This window comes from Tupaia chinensis, unplaced genomic scaffold (genome assembly GCF_000334495.1).
Source record: "Tupaia chinensis unplaced genomic scaffold, TupChi_1.0 Scaffold000113_1, whole genome shotgun sequence".
Taxonomy (NCBI): Eukaryota; Metazoa; Chordata; class Mammalia; order Scandentia; family Tupaiidae; genus Tupaia; species Tupaia belangeri.
This window is the reverse complement of record NW_006159577.1, coordinates 5,660,818-5,676,193: the sequence shown is the minus strand read 5'-3', so window position 1 is coordinate 5,676,193 and position 15,376 is coordinate 5,660,818. Positions and strand designations below refer to the sequence as shown.

General features: G+C 43.9%; 1 non-coding gene across 1 annotated transcript; it reads right to left on the bottom strand.

The window, feature by feature from the left end:
• Positions 1 to 14,285: 14,285 nt before the first annotated feature.
• LOC114006998 (U1 spliceosomal RNA) lies at positions 14,286 to 14,450 on the bottom strand. The gene has a single exon (XR_003548659.1). It is a non-coding gene; the product is annotated as a U1 spliceosomal RNA (small nuclear RNA).
• Between the last annotated feature and the right edge of the window lie 926 nt (positions 14,451 to 15,376).

Below are 15,376 nucleotides of genomic sequence, written 5' to 3'. Positions count from 1 at the left end.
TCATCAGCCCTGATGAGTGGACATAGCCCTGTCTGTAGCTTGCACATCAGAAAGGGCCCCAGACATTGTTAAGGAACTTGTACCGCAGAGAGTTGTTCTTTCTTGGCTATATTTTTTTTACAACATATTTCCACTTGCAATTAAAAACATTTTTTTCTGAGCAGCAGGAAGTTTCTCTGTATGTCTCTGACTTGTTTATATTTTATTAAAAGATTTATTTTTCTACAAAAGCTTGACTCCTTGTATAATGTCTCCCACTTTCTTTTTACGAGCTCAATAAGACACATTTGCTTTTACTCTACTATCAAAAGTCCTAGGTTTAGCTCAAACTTACAAAAAGAGTGTCCATCAAATGGGTTTAAATTGGCTCAACCAACAAAAGCATTTGTTACAGAATAGGTGGATGTGAGCAGCCATTGACTCGATGGGGCAGAAGAGACTCCTGTGGTTTACACTGCGTACCACCTTTTCTTCCCAAACACCAGCTGGGAGAGACAGAAAGACTCCATTTGCTAAGTGAAGGACTAGGAATACCTCAGCTTTTATTCTAAATTGTGGTCTTTCTACATGAACCAGGATAAGTTAGACATCTTTGCTTCCTGACTTCGCAAAATAGAAGTTTCTGTTACAAGCAAGCTGAGAATAAAATGATTAAAATGTAAATATAATAGTTCCTTGTAAATCAAGGCCAAGCTTGAAATGTGTGAGGACAATTTCTTTGTTCCTCATATTATCCTAGCCTGCCTCTTCTCTCCTTAGTCTTAGCAAAAAGCTGTTAAGATCAGAAAGAACTTTCTTTTCCATTCTGCCTTCTGTCCCATTCCTTCAAGTTGGGGACATTTCCAAGTGTCTTCACTAACTCATCTACAGATGTCTAATGGATGACCGACCATACCAGTCCTACCACACCAGTCAGGCTATGGCCTGATTCTAAGAAATGGTTCTCTAAACTCGAATGCTCATCACAAAGATCCTCTGGCTCAGTTTCCCCTGTAAGGATGTGTGTAAGTAATAACTCAATGTGTGTGAGTGTGTGTGTGTGTGTGTGTGTGTGTGTGTGTAAGACAGGTGCAGCCACGTCTACACTGGTTCTGCATTTCTTGGAAAACTTGAGGCTCTGTTTTATCTTTCAATTTCTTATTACATGTGCCATTTCAGAAGATGAGTGGAAATAATGAGAAAAATTTAAATTGGAGGTGAAATTGTAAGGAAAATGATACCAATTACAGCATACCAAGATCATAGCTCTGGAAAAGTAGCTGGGAACAGGAATTAAGATGATGAAGCTTTTTAAGTCTCCTAAGTACAACTCTTTGAAACCCACTATCTTTCCAAACATCATAATGATCTTACAATCACAACTTCAAACAGTCTTAATGAAACCCACAGAGAAAGGCATGCACAACTTCTCAGTAGTGAGGGGAAGAGATTCATTTAGAAAATTAATAGAAAGTAGACGAGTCCTTACACGTAGCCATCCTGTTGCTACAATAAATTAGTACATTGTTGAAGACTTTTAGAAAATGAGATACCTCGGTAGCAGCAAAAATGAAGCGTGTCTCACTTTTCGGAAGGATCACTGGCAACTGAAATGACTCTATCCTGAAAAGGCATTAAATTTTAACCTTCTCCCCCAAAATGTCATTGAAATAAAAAAGCCTATCTAAGATGGTGCTTCGCGTTGGAGCCTGAACGTGCCTCGGAGATGCGAGCTGCTGATAGGCAAGCCGCTGGCCTGTTTCTACAGATCCTAACTAGATGATGTCTTTCTTATCCACCTGCTCGTCTCACATCCAGGCTGGATGACAGCTAATAGCCAGCAGCTCAGAGCAGGGAACAGCCTGGCTGGTTTCAACTAGTTTGAAATGACACATGTAGTTTCCTTATCACACATTTTGATAGGTTCATGGCTCCCTTAACAGACACCCAGGGAAAAATATCTTAGGTATAATTTTAAATGCCCAGCTCCATCCTTAAGGAGCATATCAACCATCTTGATCTAATTAAATTCCAAAGAAGGCTTCTGTTCCGTTGCCCCCTCCTCCACTCCTGCCCAAGACCATGAAGCACTGGGTAATGCTAGCTCCCTGGAATTTGGTTTCTGTGTTGGTCTTGTCTAGACTAGAAGAACTGTACCTTCTCAAAGTCTTTGATGAGCGATATTCTTTTTTCTTGCTCAAGAGAGCTTTTGCTTAGGCATTCTCCTTTCAAATCTATTTGCATGAAGGATGTCTTTGACAATGAGGCAGCAATATAGCCTGGGGCACCTAGCAAGGACTCCTTCATTAATGGGTGTTGTGCCTTTTCTCCAAAAATGTCCAGGAAGTGTCCTGCTGCTTTGTTGCTCTATAGATGAGCAATGACAGTAGAGAAGGCCCCACTTTAAAACCGCAGTCACCAAGAGCTGGTGTTCTTTCAGGAAAATTAGCTAGAAGATATCTAAAAGGCTACTCAGGCAGGCTTTACATTTTGTGAATGAGAAAAACAGAATGCCAGAGAGATTTAGAAATTACCCCCGTCAAACTGTATAACTCAGGGGCCCTCAAGTAGGCCTTGCTGTGTAGCCATGGCGCCCCCAGGGGGAGAGGTCAATCAGCTGAAGAAGACCAGGTCAAGCACCAGCAGCTGTTGAGGCAGCAAAGGTGATGGAGGCACCAGGTGGTCGGGGCTGTGGCAGAGGAGGGTACAGCCCCACAAGAAGAGGGCATCCAGTGTACACACCATTATCAGGAAAGAAGTGCAGGAAACTCCTCCGGCATAACCAGCTTTCCCAGAAAGAAAAGCCAGCCATGGACCCGAAAGCCCTCTCAAAGCCAGCCAGGACTAATGAACCATAGCCCAAATAGCAAAAGAGGACAACAGCCTTTTCCCCTGCCCCCCATCCCTACCCCCGCCTCCACTTTCCTCCAAGATGCAGACATGGAGGACCTTGAAAGAGAGAGCCAAAATCCTCACCTCTCCTGACAGAAGATTCTCAACTGGAGTGAGGGCTCAGTGGTTGTTGCAGAGGACATTGGAGAAGGCACTGCCCCCTTTGACTCCCCCTAGGTTCCTCTGTCATGATGGCCTCCTGACCTCTCCTGGAGAGAGGTCCAAAGGAAAGATTGGAAAGAGGGCCCTCTAGCCATCAGCTCCATTTATAATAAAGACCTGGGGTTCTGGGGAGAAAAGTGTTTCACTCCCCTACCTGGAATCTTCAGTGGTTTGCAATCACTCTGGATAGTTATCCTAGAATGTTCCCTCACCAGCACTGACCCTATCCTCATGAGATTCCCAGCCTAGGTGTATGGAGAGGCCATGCAGGGAAGAACTAAGGCCCTGGCCATTAGCCCCAGCTGAGCCTCAAGCCAACAGCCAACAGCCAACAGCTTGCCACCAAGTGAGGGAGCTACCCTGAAAGTGAATTCAGCTGCCCGAGCTGAGCTGCCCGAGCTGAGCTGCCCGAGCTGAGCTGCCCCAGCTGAGCTGCCCCAGCTGAGCTGCCCCAGCTGAGGCCAGGTGGAGCAAAGACAAGGTGCCCCCACCCCCCAGCACGTGCCCTAATTGCAGGATCATGAGGAAATAAATAGTGGTGGTTATTTTAAGAAAGTTTAAGGTAGTTTGTTTCCAGCAGGAGATAATCCATGCACTCCCCGTAATGATCTTGCAGATGTATTTGCTTACTTGACTACTCTTCGCTCTCCATGAACATACCCGTATTGTTCATGGGTTCCCCAGTATTCAGTTGGTGCCTGGCCTCTAATACACATCGTTAAAGGAAAAACTTCAGACAAATCCAATGTAGCACAGTTCAACAAAGCAATCAATGATTCATAAACTGACCAGCCCCCAGAATGACTTCTGAAGAACTCCAGGTAACCACGTGGTGGGATAACATCTATGTAAAGGGAAAGTGAAGGCCAAAAAAAAAAAAACAGAAGTGAAGGAATGAGAGAGAGAAATAACTGGATCTGTAACAACTCCACTGTTCGCCCACGTGCACACAGTTACGGGCGGGCCGTCTGCGACTGAAGCATCACTGTAGTGATTGCCGACAACTCACCAATTTGTTAAGGAAGCATGGTCCCCAGTGAGGTTGTGGTTTGTTTACAGAAACTCAAGGAAATGAGGACGGAGGACCTGTCAGGCCAATATAGTTTCATGGCACTCAATAAATATTTGTTGTACAAATGAATGAGAAAAGTCAGATCATTTTTAATAAGTGGGGCCAAAAAGCCCAGCGCCCATCTCCTGCTCCTGTGCCACCCCCTCTCTCGTCCGTCATCACCCTTGTTCCTGAGAGTGTCGGTGACCAGAAGAGAAGGGGTGCTAAAGCACCCTGGGGCTTCGGTGACTTTATTTTCAGTTCATCTAAAAAGCTGTTGTGTCTCTTACCAGGAAAGTAAGGGAAAAGCTTGTTCTTTGTCTTATTCTTCTGTCTAGGCAAAAAACCCAAAACAAAAAAAATTCCAAAAACAAAACAGAAAAACAAACAAACAAACAGTGAAGGGCACTCACTCTTAGGAGACTGTGACCTCTAGGGTTCAGCATCTTCTGACAGGAGTAGAATAAGCCACCATCTGGCCTGGCACAGGCTGACAGAGGCTCTGCCACCCCAGCATGTTTGTGCCGACGTGGTCACCTCTTGTCTTCCCCCCAGTGATTGCTTGGGGTCCGTGCTCTCTCTCTGCAGCCAGGTTCCTCAGGTCGGCAGGAATTATGTGCCTGGGCCTGCGGAGAAATACTTTGCTCTAGGGCTTCAGGTCATCACAAGAGACTGATGACCGAAAGGAGGTCAGATCCTTGGTCTGCTCTGAATTGGGAATATGGCACTGAGACAAGAAAAACCCACCCACCATGCCTGCCACAGAAGGGCAATGTAGGAAAGCAAATTCCATAGATGGGGCTTCTCACAGGTGCCCTGGTACAATGGTCACTTCAGGTGGTCGCTGAGAAAAACCTGCATTCCCTAACTGATGTGAGTAAACCACCAACGGTACTGGGGTGGGGAACCAGCTGTACCAGACACAGGTTCTCCTTAAAAATAGCTCGGCATCCTTAACTAGTATGTTAAAGCTCAAACAAAAGGAAAGCGGTAATTATCCTCGTCTATTCCCCAATGTCAGATTTATAAACATACCATCCGGAGCCATCCACAAGTATCACCGTATGCTCTAAAAGACAATAACACCTTTACTACTTCCCAGTTGAGCTGAGAAAATGGAGAAAGTTTTAAAGTTTTTTTACAGATTTGACAAGTGAGAAGAGATTCTGAACCTGAGCCTTGCTGTTCTGAGCCCAGTAGAGAGCTTTGACTCCCAGGCTCCAGAAATGCTCCAAACTGGACTGAGAACCTGGCTGCCACTGACCAGTGGCGAGATGCGAGGTGACTTGGGGCACGTTTCTTAACCTCTCTCACCTGCAGTTCTTCTCAATCAAATGTGGTCAATCATGTGGATTCTGTGGAGGGCTGCCCCAGAGCCTGCACAGAGATTCCAGTGCTTGTTTTCACTATTGATTCTTCCCCGGCAGGTTGAGGGTGACCTGGGGGCTCAAGACAGAGGACAGTCTCATTCTCTGAATTCCCTCGAGCACACTTGAAATTGTGCCTTTGAGGTTAGCATTGTTGTGCCTTTTTAAAAATGTGCTTAAGGTTTTTGCCATAGGGCATGTATGCTTACCAGAGAGGAGAGAGACAGAGAGAGACAGGCAGAAAGTGAGAAATCACCTTCCCCCAAGGGGGATGGTCATGCCATAATCCCTTCTCTTTATTCTCCTCCTGGGATTTGGGGCATGCAAACACATGCACCTGGCATGACTTTCAAGCCACCAGTCCAGGACTCAGATTGCAGTCAGCCATGTGGGGAGTCCAACACCTTAACCACTATGACACCTGCTGGCCCTGCTGTGCCTTTTTATTCTAGAGGAATTGAGGTTGAAACAGCATAGAGGCCCTGCCCAAAGCCACACCACCAGGGAGGAGCTCTAGGGGGCACTATGGAGAATAACTGTATTTTCACGCCAGTCCACAGAATGCTCTTCCTCTTTGGGCAGATCTGCCACGGGGAAGTGGAGGGCAAAGGGTCGTCATTTTAAGGATATATTTCCAATCTCAAAGTTGGTCCTTCTCAGTAAGTGAAATGGGTAAATTATTACCACTGTTTTAGATTCAAATTTTAATGAAATGAACCCTAGTGTGAAGTTTACAGACAAATTTTAGGAAAATCATTTCTCTCTCCTTAAGAATACAGACTATTGACCCCTCTCTTTAAAATAGATCCCCTGAGTTTTACCTGGGCATGTGATTACTCAAAATAGAAATTATGTCTACCGGATCCCTTTGCAGCCAGGTATAGACCTCTGGCCAATAGGATGTAAGAGGAAGTATAGTGAGCCGTTTCCCCCTTTGTCCTGTTCTCTGCTGATTGATAGGTGGATGTAATGACTGGAGCTTGAGCAACCATTTTGTACCATGAGTTACAAACTAAGATTGGCAGATAGGAGGAGCCACCATTTCAGCCTAGATTGCCTTAGATGTTTATAGAAGGAAACAAAACAAAACAAACTCCCCTGTCATATTGACCCACTTAACTTTGGGTTTTCTGTCTGTCACAGCTAAATATAATCCTGCCTCATCTCTCCACATACTCCTGATAGAACCATATCAATGCACCACAACTCCCCTTCCCCTATGTAGGTATAATATCTCCTTAATTTTAAAAATCTCTCTTACTGAGTATATGCTTTTATTTCAAGATGTCAAACTCTAGAAAGAGGGTATAGGTGGTAAATCCACAAGACAGTCGTAAAATCCTTTATCCTGAATATTCTATGGTAAACTCCTTCAGAGATTTTTGTGGCCTTAAGGAAAGTAGCTTTTGAAGGTACTTAAATGAACAGGCAAGTGGAGTCCATTCGCTATGACTCCTGGGTACAATAGCTTAAGCCCTCTTAGCTCCGAGGTTTCCATGGTTCCTTCAGAGCAAGTGAATAAGAGCAGAGCCTATTAAGAATAATCACTATGTCCCCAACAGGAACTAAATCGCCTTATCCAAGAAGTTTAGTCCCTTTTGGTGGATTCATGTTTATGCTTTAAAGACCCTTGATAAATTAAATGGAAAATCCTGAGTTTCATCAAATTTCTTACCAAAAAAACATTTAATTCCATCTAGTTTTTATATACTCAATGGAAAACCCTGACCTGTTATTTGTGCTACTACCTGAGAATGAAAGAAGATTGATGTGTCTGGTTAATTTACTGATGGGACTGACATCTCCAACTTTCTCCTAGTCTCACTCTTCCCAGGACGTCTTGCAAAACAAACATGTGGCCGGATGTACCTGAAAAAAGTACAGCACAATCAGCATTCACCACCACCACCCCATTTTCAGATTACTGAAATAAGTTCTGTACTTCCTGAAGTTCACACAAATATCAAGGGCATTTTAGTTAACAAACAAGCTGACCCCCTCCTCTCATTCCCCCATATAAAGACCACACTGACCTCACTGTCTCACTCCCAGGGACAGGCAGCTTGGCCTTCACCCCAACACTTGCCAAGATTTTCCCTCTAAAGTATTGCCAAGAAGGTGTTTGGAGTTTTCCAAAATGCAACCCTGACAGGAATTACCAAACTACGTTCCCTAAAGTAAACTAAACAGAAAATAAAATGTAAGAGCTTAAAGCATTCCAAGTCCCTGACCATTTATCATGAACTGACTTTGGAACTAATAAGCATGTAAATATTCTCTTTGCACACTCTCTTCATTACCCCTACTCTCTTCACTGCCTTTACATATTCACATGTGTAGTATGTGGCGTGTGTGTGAGAGAGAGAGAGAGAGAGAGAGAGAGAGAGATGGGGAGATGATGTTCTCGGTTTGTTCTTGATTTGGACAAGTGCTTTTATAAGAGCTGTTCTACCAAGTTCTACCTTGGCCTCACAGTGATTTTAGAGTCTGTCCTTACACTCACACTTACTCATCGGGTGACTGTGTTCATGCCCCAGAGATTGCAGTCTGTGGAGCTGCTCTGGGAAAATGACAAAAGTGATCAAAAGGTAAGAAAATGAAACTCGAGGTATATTGGATTGATTCAGACTGGAGAAGACAGTGAGAAAAGCCTTCATAACAACCTTCTATGGAAACTCCTGAAGACAGCATCCTAGTCCATCCTTCGCCTTGAGAGAGGACATTCAGTGAAGGGTCTGGAGCCAATAAAGGGTTAAGGTAAGAAAGAAGGTCTAATTTGAAAATCAAAGGAATCGCTCAGGTGCTGAGAAAGGAACCCCAACTCTCTCTCTGCTTATCTCCTGAAGAGCAGAGGCCATTCACAGGCCCAACAGGCTGGATCTGGATCCAGCCATGGACTGCCCCACAAGCCACAGAACCAAGCTGAGGGGCTTAGGAGACACCTCCCTGTGAGGCACAGAACAGGAAACCAGTTCACCCCTAACCCAAGATGTGATGTCCTACTGTTCTCAGGGAGAGTGGCATCTTCCTGAGGTGGCATGTTGGGAGTCTCTTGAGCACAGCGAGACTCATGGCAAACAAACATCAAGAACCATTTGTGAGGGAACCAGCAGTTAGCAGAATGGCTATGTCGCTGGACTCCCATGTAGTCCACCACGATTCACGTCCCGGACCCGGTGGCCTAAAACTCATGCCGGGTGCGTGTGCGTGCGTGCCCAAGATCCCGAGAGGAGAATGGAGGAGAAGGGATTGTCGCGTGACCATCCCCCCTGGGGGGTGATTTCTCACTTTCTGTCTCTATGTCTCTCTCTGTCTGTCTGGCGAGCACACACACCCTATAGTGAAAACCTCTCCAAAAAAAAAAGAACCATTTGTGACCTGTGAAGTCCCAGAGTGTCCTGCCTTCAGCTCTGGGGCAGTGACCACCATCAACACTACAGGGATGCAGCCCTCACCCAAAAACATTTATTTCAAGAAAAAGAAACACCTTTCAGAAAACTCAAAATGCCACATCAAGGGACAAATATCTAGTTTATTCCAATATCTATCTGAAAATGTTTACTTGGAAAACTTGGATTAAGACCTGGAAATTACAAGAGCGCATTTAGATAGCTTTAAGGCTTTGCAGATGGTAGCTTCTTTCCCTTTCATTTCGCTTACAAATACGGTTTGGGTTCTGAGTGTAAACTGGACCAGTAATGCACAGTTACAGCTGATGCTATTACAAATGCAAGAAAGTGAAGAACTTCAGTTATGGTTCCCATCGCCACCGTAACCCAACCACGCTGTGCAATCTGCTTGTAAGGTGCACTACCGAATGCCGTGTTAACTTTTATGGCCTCTATTACATATGTGTGATGTGAAAAGGTTACGGTGGGAAAGGGAGTCATAATTCTGTATTTTCTGATAGTTATGACTTTCAAGTGAGTTTAAAATGGCTACTCTTTTTCATTTGGTTTTCCTTGTTCTGGTCGTGTCTGTTTTTCATTGAATCTTGGCTGCCCAGAATGATTTTGATGGGGTCTTCATTTCAATATAGAGATTGATTATTTACTTCAATTTAATGAATACTCATTAAGTATGTATTATGGAAAGGGGGGGTTGCTGAAGATAGAGAGGTGACTAAATACATCCCTGTTCTCGTTTTCTCTGTCCAGCCAAGGAGTTACTAGGCACACAAATGGAAGGGCCGCACAAGAAAATAATAGTAACTCCTGATGAGCCTTTAGAGTTCATGGAGAATGAGAAAGGGAAGGGGATTAAAATGTGTTAGCCCCTCAGGCCAGCAGGTGGTATGGTGGTGAAGGTGCCAGACTCCCACATGGTTGACCAGGGTCTGAGTTCCATACCTGGTGGCTTGAACATGATGTCGGGCACTTGTGCATGTGTGCCCAAAATTCCAAGAGAAGAATGGAGAAGAGATTGTTAGAGACAGATTACACGTTGTGGCTGGGTTACTATGGCACCTGGGGGGTGATTTCCAGGTGCTCTGTCTCTCTCTGGGAAGTGTATGTGCCCTGTGGCAAAATCTCAGAACCAAAACCAAACAATAAAAAATGTATTAGCCCTCTACCACATAGCAATGCGCTCAGCAGCTTGTGGACGGTTCGGCTTTATCCCCCTACATCTTACATCAGTATCTCACATTTCAGATGAGTATTCTATGGCTCACACAGTCTCAGAATAGGAAGCAGGGTCTGAACTTTGTGAGAAGATGTCAAAGTCTATTCTTCTACCATCATAAATGAAATCTGAGTTTGTCTAGAAGAACACAGAAGTTTTATTTTTTAAATCCCTCTTTTCTCCTCTCATTAAAGCAAAACTGCATTTGGTATTAAAAATTTGAGAAACTCAGTAGGAGAAAAAAAAAATACATGCATGACCTCATTACCCAGAAACTAGCACTCTGAAATTTAGTGTCTTTTCTTTTCTTTTTAAAAAATGATCAGAGGCCTATGGGCTTTGCAGAGAGAAAGACAGAGAGAGAGAAAGGGGGAAACAAAGCACCCCTTCCCCAGTGGAGTATAATGCCACAATCCCTTTTCCTCCTTGTCTCCACCCTGTCAGGTCTTAGGGCACACACACTCACATGCCCAGTGTGGTTTTCAAGTCACATGATGTGGGACTTGAACCAGTCACATGAGATACAGCCTCCTTATCTACTAGGCAATAAGGTCAGCCCTTAGTGTCTTGTCTTTACTTTTCTTTTACTGAACAAGACTTGCTTGGGGGCCAACAGGTGGCATAGTGGTTAAGGCACTGGACTTCCACATGGTTGACCACGGTTCAAGTACTGGACCTGGCAAAGTGAAGCTCATACTAGGTACATGTACGTGTGTGCCCCAGATTCCAAGAGGAGCATGGAAGAGAAGGGACTGTAGTGTGTCCATTCCCTCTAGGGGGTGATTTCCCACTTTCTCTCTCTCTCTGTCTCTCCAGTGAGTGCATGCCCTAGAGCAAAAATCTCTCTCAAAAAAAAAAAAACTTTTGTCTGTTTATTTCATAATTCTGTTCTTTTACATGGGTGTGTTCATGACTTTCTTTTTTACTTATCAGAAACGTTCCAGCATGGGAAGAGCACAAGAGGCAGGTGGTAGGTGAGAGCAAAAATGTCCTGAGGCTCATGGCAAGGGCAGAATTTGACTAAAGCATCTGAGTGCCAGGTGGGCCTGACCATCAAGCGCCCTGGATGCCAGGTTTAGTGGTTAGGACTTTGCAGAGATTGATTATTTACTTCAATTTAATGAATACTCATTAAGTATGTATTATGGAAAGGGGGGGTTGCTGAAGATAGAGAGGTGACTAAATACATCCCTGTTCTCGTTTTCTCTGTCCAGCCAAGGAGTTACTAGGCACACAAATGGAAGGGCCGCACAAGAAAATAATAGTAACTCCTGATGAGCCTTTAGAGTTCATGGAGAATGAGAAAGGGAAGGGGATTAAAATGTGTTAGCCCCTCAGGCCAGCAGGTGGTATGGTGGTGAAGGTGCCAGACTCCCACATGGTTGACCAGGGTCTGAGTTCCATACCTGGTGGCTTGAACATGATGTCGGGCACTTGTGCATGTGTGCCCAAAATTCCAAGAGAAGAATGGAGAAGAGATTGTTAGAGACAGATTACACGTTGTGGCTGGGTTACTATGGCACCTGGGGGGTGATTTCCAGGTGCTCTGTCTCTCTCTGGGAAGTGTATGTGCCCTGTGGCAAAATCTCAGAACCAAAACCAAACAATAAAAAATGTATTAGCCCTCTACCACATAGCAATGCGCTCAGCAGCTTGTGGACGGTTCGGCTTTATCCCCCTACATCTTACATCAGTATCTCACATTTCAGATGAGTATTCTATGGCTCACACAGTCTCAGAATAGGAAGCAGGGTCTGAACTTTGTGAGAAGATGTCAAAGTCTATTCTTCTACCATCATAAATGAAATCTGAGTTTGTCTAGAAGAACACAGAAGTTTTATTTTTTAAATCCCTCTTTTCTCCTCTCATTAAAGCAAAACTGCATTTGGTATTAAAAATTTGAGAAACTCAGTAGGAGAAAAAAAAAATACATGCATGACCTCATTACCCAGAAACTAGCACTCTGAAATTTAGTGTCTTTTCTTTTCTTTTTAAAAAATGATCAGAGGCCTATGGGCTTTGCAGAGAGAAAGACAGAGAGAGAGAAAGGGGGAAACAAAGCACCCCTTCCCCAGTGGAGTATAATGCCACAATCCCTTTTCCTCCTTGTCTCCACCCTGTCAGGTCTTAGGGCACACACACTCACATGCCCAGTGTGGTTTTCAAGTCACATGATGTGGGACTTGAACCAGTCACATGAGATACAGCCTCCTTATCTACTAGGCAATAAGGTCAGCCCTTAGTGTCTTGTCTTTACTTTTCTTTTACTGAACAAGACTTGCTTGGGGGCCAACAGGTGGCATAGTGGTTAAGGCACTGGACTTCCACATGGTTGACCACGGTTCAAGTACTGGACCTGGCAAAGTGAAGCTCATACTAGGTACATGTACGTGTGTGCCCCAGATTCCAAGAGGAGCATGGAAGAGAAGGGACTGTAGTGTGTCCATTCCCTCTAGGGGGTGATTTCCCACTTTCTCTCTCTCTCTGTCTCTCCAGTGAGTGCATGCCCTAGAGCAAAAATCTCTCTCAAAAAAAAAAAAACTTTTGTCTGTTTATTTCATAATTCTGTTCTTTTACATGGGTGTGTTCATGACTTTCTTTTTTACTTATCAGAAACGTTCCAGCATGGGAAGAGCACAAGAGGCAGGTGGTAGGTGAGAGCAAAAATGTCCTGAGGCTCATGGCAAGGGCAGAATTTGACTAAAGCATCTGAGTGCCAGGTGGGCCTGACCATCAAGCGCCCTGGATGCCAGGTTTAGTGGTTAGGACTTTGCTCAGTAAACCATGTATGCACACTACTTGGCATATACATGGCAGCTAATAAATGTCAAATACAGCTCAAAGGGAAGATGCTGAAGGCTTTGATCAGGGGAGTGATGTAATTGCAACTATGCTTCAGAACAGTTCAGGCCAAGGTGCAAGGGGTTGACGGACGGCACCTAGGGGTCCTTAGGGGTTCCTCTGACGTGCAGGAGGGAAGGTGAGGGATTCCGAATAAGGGCAGGTACACGGGAGGAGGTAGAAAGAAGAATGCAGGTGAATGAAAAAGACATTCTCCGTGAAACTGAATGAGTATTGTGATCCTAAACTCGAAAACCAAGAGACCAGCAAAAGCTTTGGGTTGTAAGGGCTGAAAATACAACTCACCTGTTTTCTATTTGGTTGTTTAGATTCTCTTTGAGACCAGTTTCAGGTAAGATAAACTTACATTACAATGCTAAGGAAAATTTATAATATAGTCTATCAAATTCTTTACATTTTCTTAAAGTTTTTTCCATATGGCATGTACACTCTCCAGAGAGAAGAGAGACATTGAGCGGGAAAGTGAGAAATCTCTCCCAGCGGGGTGGCCATGCCATAATCCCTTCTCCTCCATTCTCTTTATGGGATTTTGGGCATTCACATACATGACTTTGCATGAATTTGAAGTTGCTGGGTCTGGGACTCGAACCTCAGTCAGCCACTGCTTTAACCTCCACGCCATCTGCTGGACTCCAAATTAATGTTTTTATCATTTCTATACAAATGATATATATGCCCACACCTTGACTCAGAATTCTCTTTGTCTTCCTCCCTAGAGCTGGAGATGGAAGTGACACCCAGAGGCTGAACTTCCTAAGTGGAAGATGTGAAAGTCTGTGAAATGTCACTCAGGGAACATGTGGCTGGTGAATACCCCCCATGAAGCTGTGAGATCTCTCATGTCCAGATCACCTGGTTATAAATATTTCACACCTCACTCCCCTAGTAGATTGCCTGTTCCTTGAGAGTCGAGCAGAAGCCATGCGTTATCTTTGTGTTCTAAGCACCTGCCATAAGAGCAAACAGAGAATGTGCTCAATAAGTTCTCTTCATCTTGAATGAAGATTTTAACTGCAAAATATAGGGATTGTGTGTATGCACATAGGTATACACACATACATACACTCACATGTATGTATACATATGTGGACATGTACACATATGCCCCTGTGTATACAGATTTAGAGGGGCATACTATCTATCTATCTATCTATCTATCTATCTATCTATCTATCTATCTATCTATCTATCTATAGTACTTGCCCTCCAGGCTGGCTTTACTACCCCCATGCCTAACCATAACCAGTCTAAGAAGAGCTCCCAGTTATTCATCAGTGACTTATCCTCTGGATAGTAGACCTTGCTTCATGCAAGGGTTTCTTTTTTCTTTTCTTTTTTAAATTTAGAAACAGGGGAAAGCACGGACACAGTCCCCCACTACCACAAATTCATGCAGTCAAGTTTCCCATATTTGGGGGAATCACAGGGCTCAGCACATCCGGAGTGCAATGGGTAAGCCTCACCCTGGGAAAAGCATCTTCGTGGTCATGGTATCTCCTCTGCCAGGGAAGCATGAAGGGTTTCTCAGAGAAATTACTTCCAAATCAGATCTTCCTGCACGGAGTTCAATTCAAAATGTACCTAAGGAATCTGTATGTGATGTATCCTTTATATGTACTTTTGCACAGTGAAGAATCATTTCTATAAAGTGAATTATTAACCTTAAATATTTCTGTTTTCTAATCTGAGTTTGATATATATGGTCTGCTTAAAATTGGGGCATGCCTACCTCCTTTCACTTCAAATATTTTTCATCATCTGTGGCAGAGTGTGAAGACTTACCTGCTCATTTGTGCAGAGCAGGAGTGTCTAAATGGAACGCAGGGTGGGATCTGCATGGGTTGTCCTGAGGCCTCTCACCACTGGGGTTCTTGGGATGCATAACAAGAGTCAGGGTAAGGCTGGCCCCATAGTGTCACAATTAAGTGTTGTGCATTCAGAGCCGAATCCCATATGGTTGACTACAGTTCGAATCCTGGCCCAGTGGCTTGAAGAACATCAGGCACATTGATGAGATGGAAAAACAGAGGAAAAAGAACTGCTTTCTGACCATTCCCCGTTGGGTGCTCTCTCTCCCGTCTCCTTTTCATGAGCGCATGCACTCTCTGTGAATTAAAAAAAAAAAAAAAAGAATCAAGGCATTATTTTGATCTTATTTAATCACAGAATTTTTAAAAATTACTTATTTATATGTCTATATATTTGTTGTGATTTTTCAAGTCACCTGGTCTGGGACTCGAGCCATAGTTGGCCATATGAGAATCCAGTGTCTTAACCACCACAGCACCTGCTGACCCCAACACAGTTTTTAAAAATAGGCAAATAATTTAATATGTGCTATAGTTATTAATAATACATAATATGGAAGAGGATTTTTCTTTTTTTAAGAGAGAGTTTTTTTGCTATAGGGTACGTGCAATCACCAGAGAGACAGAGAGAC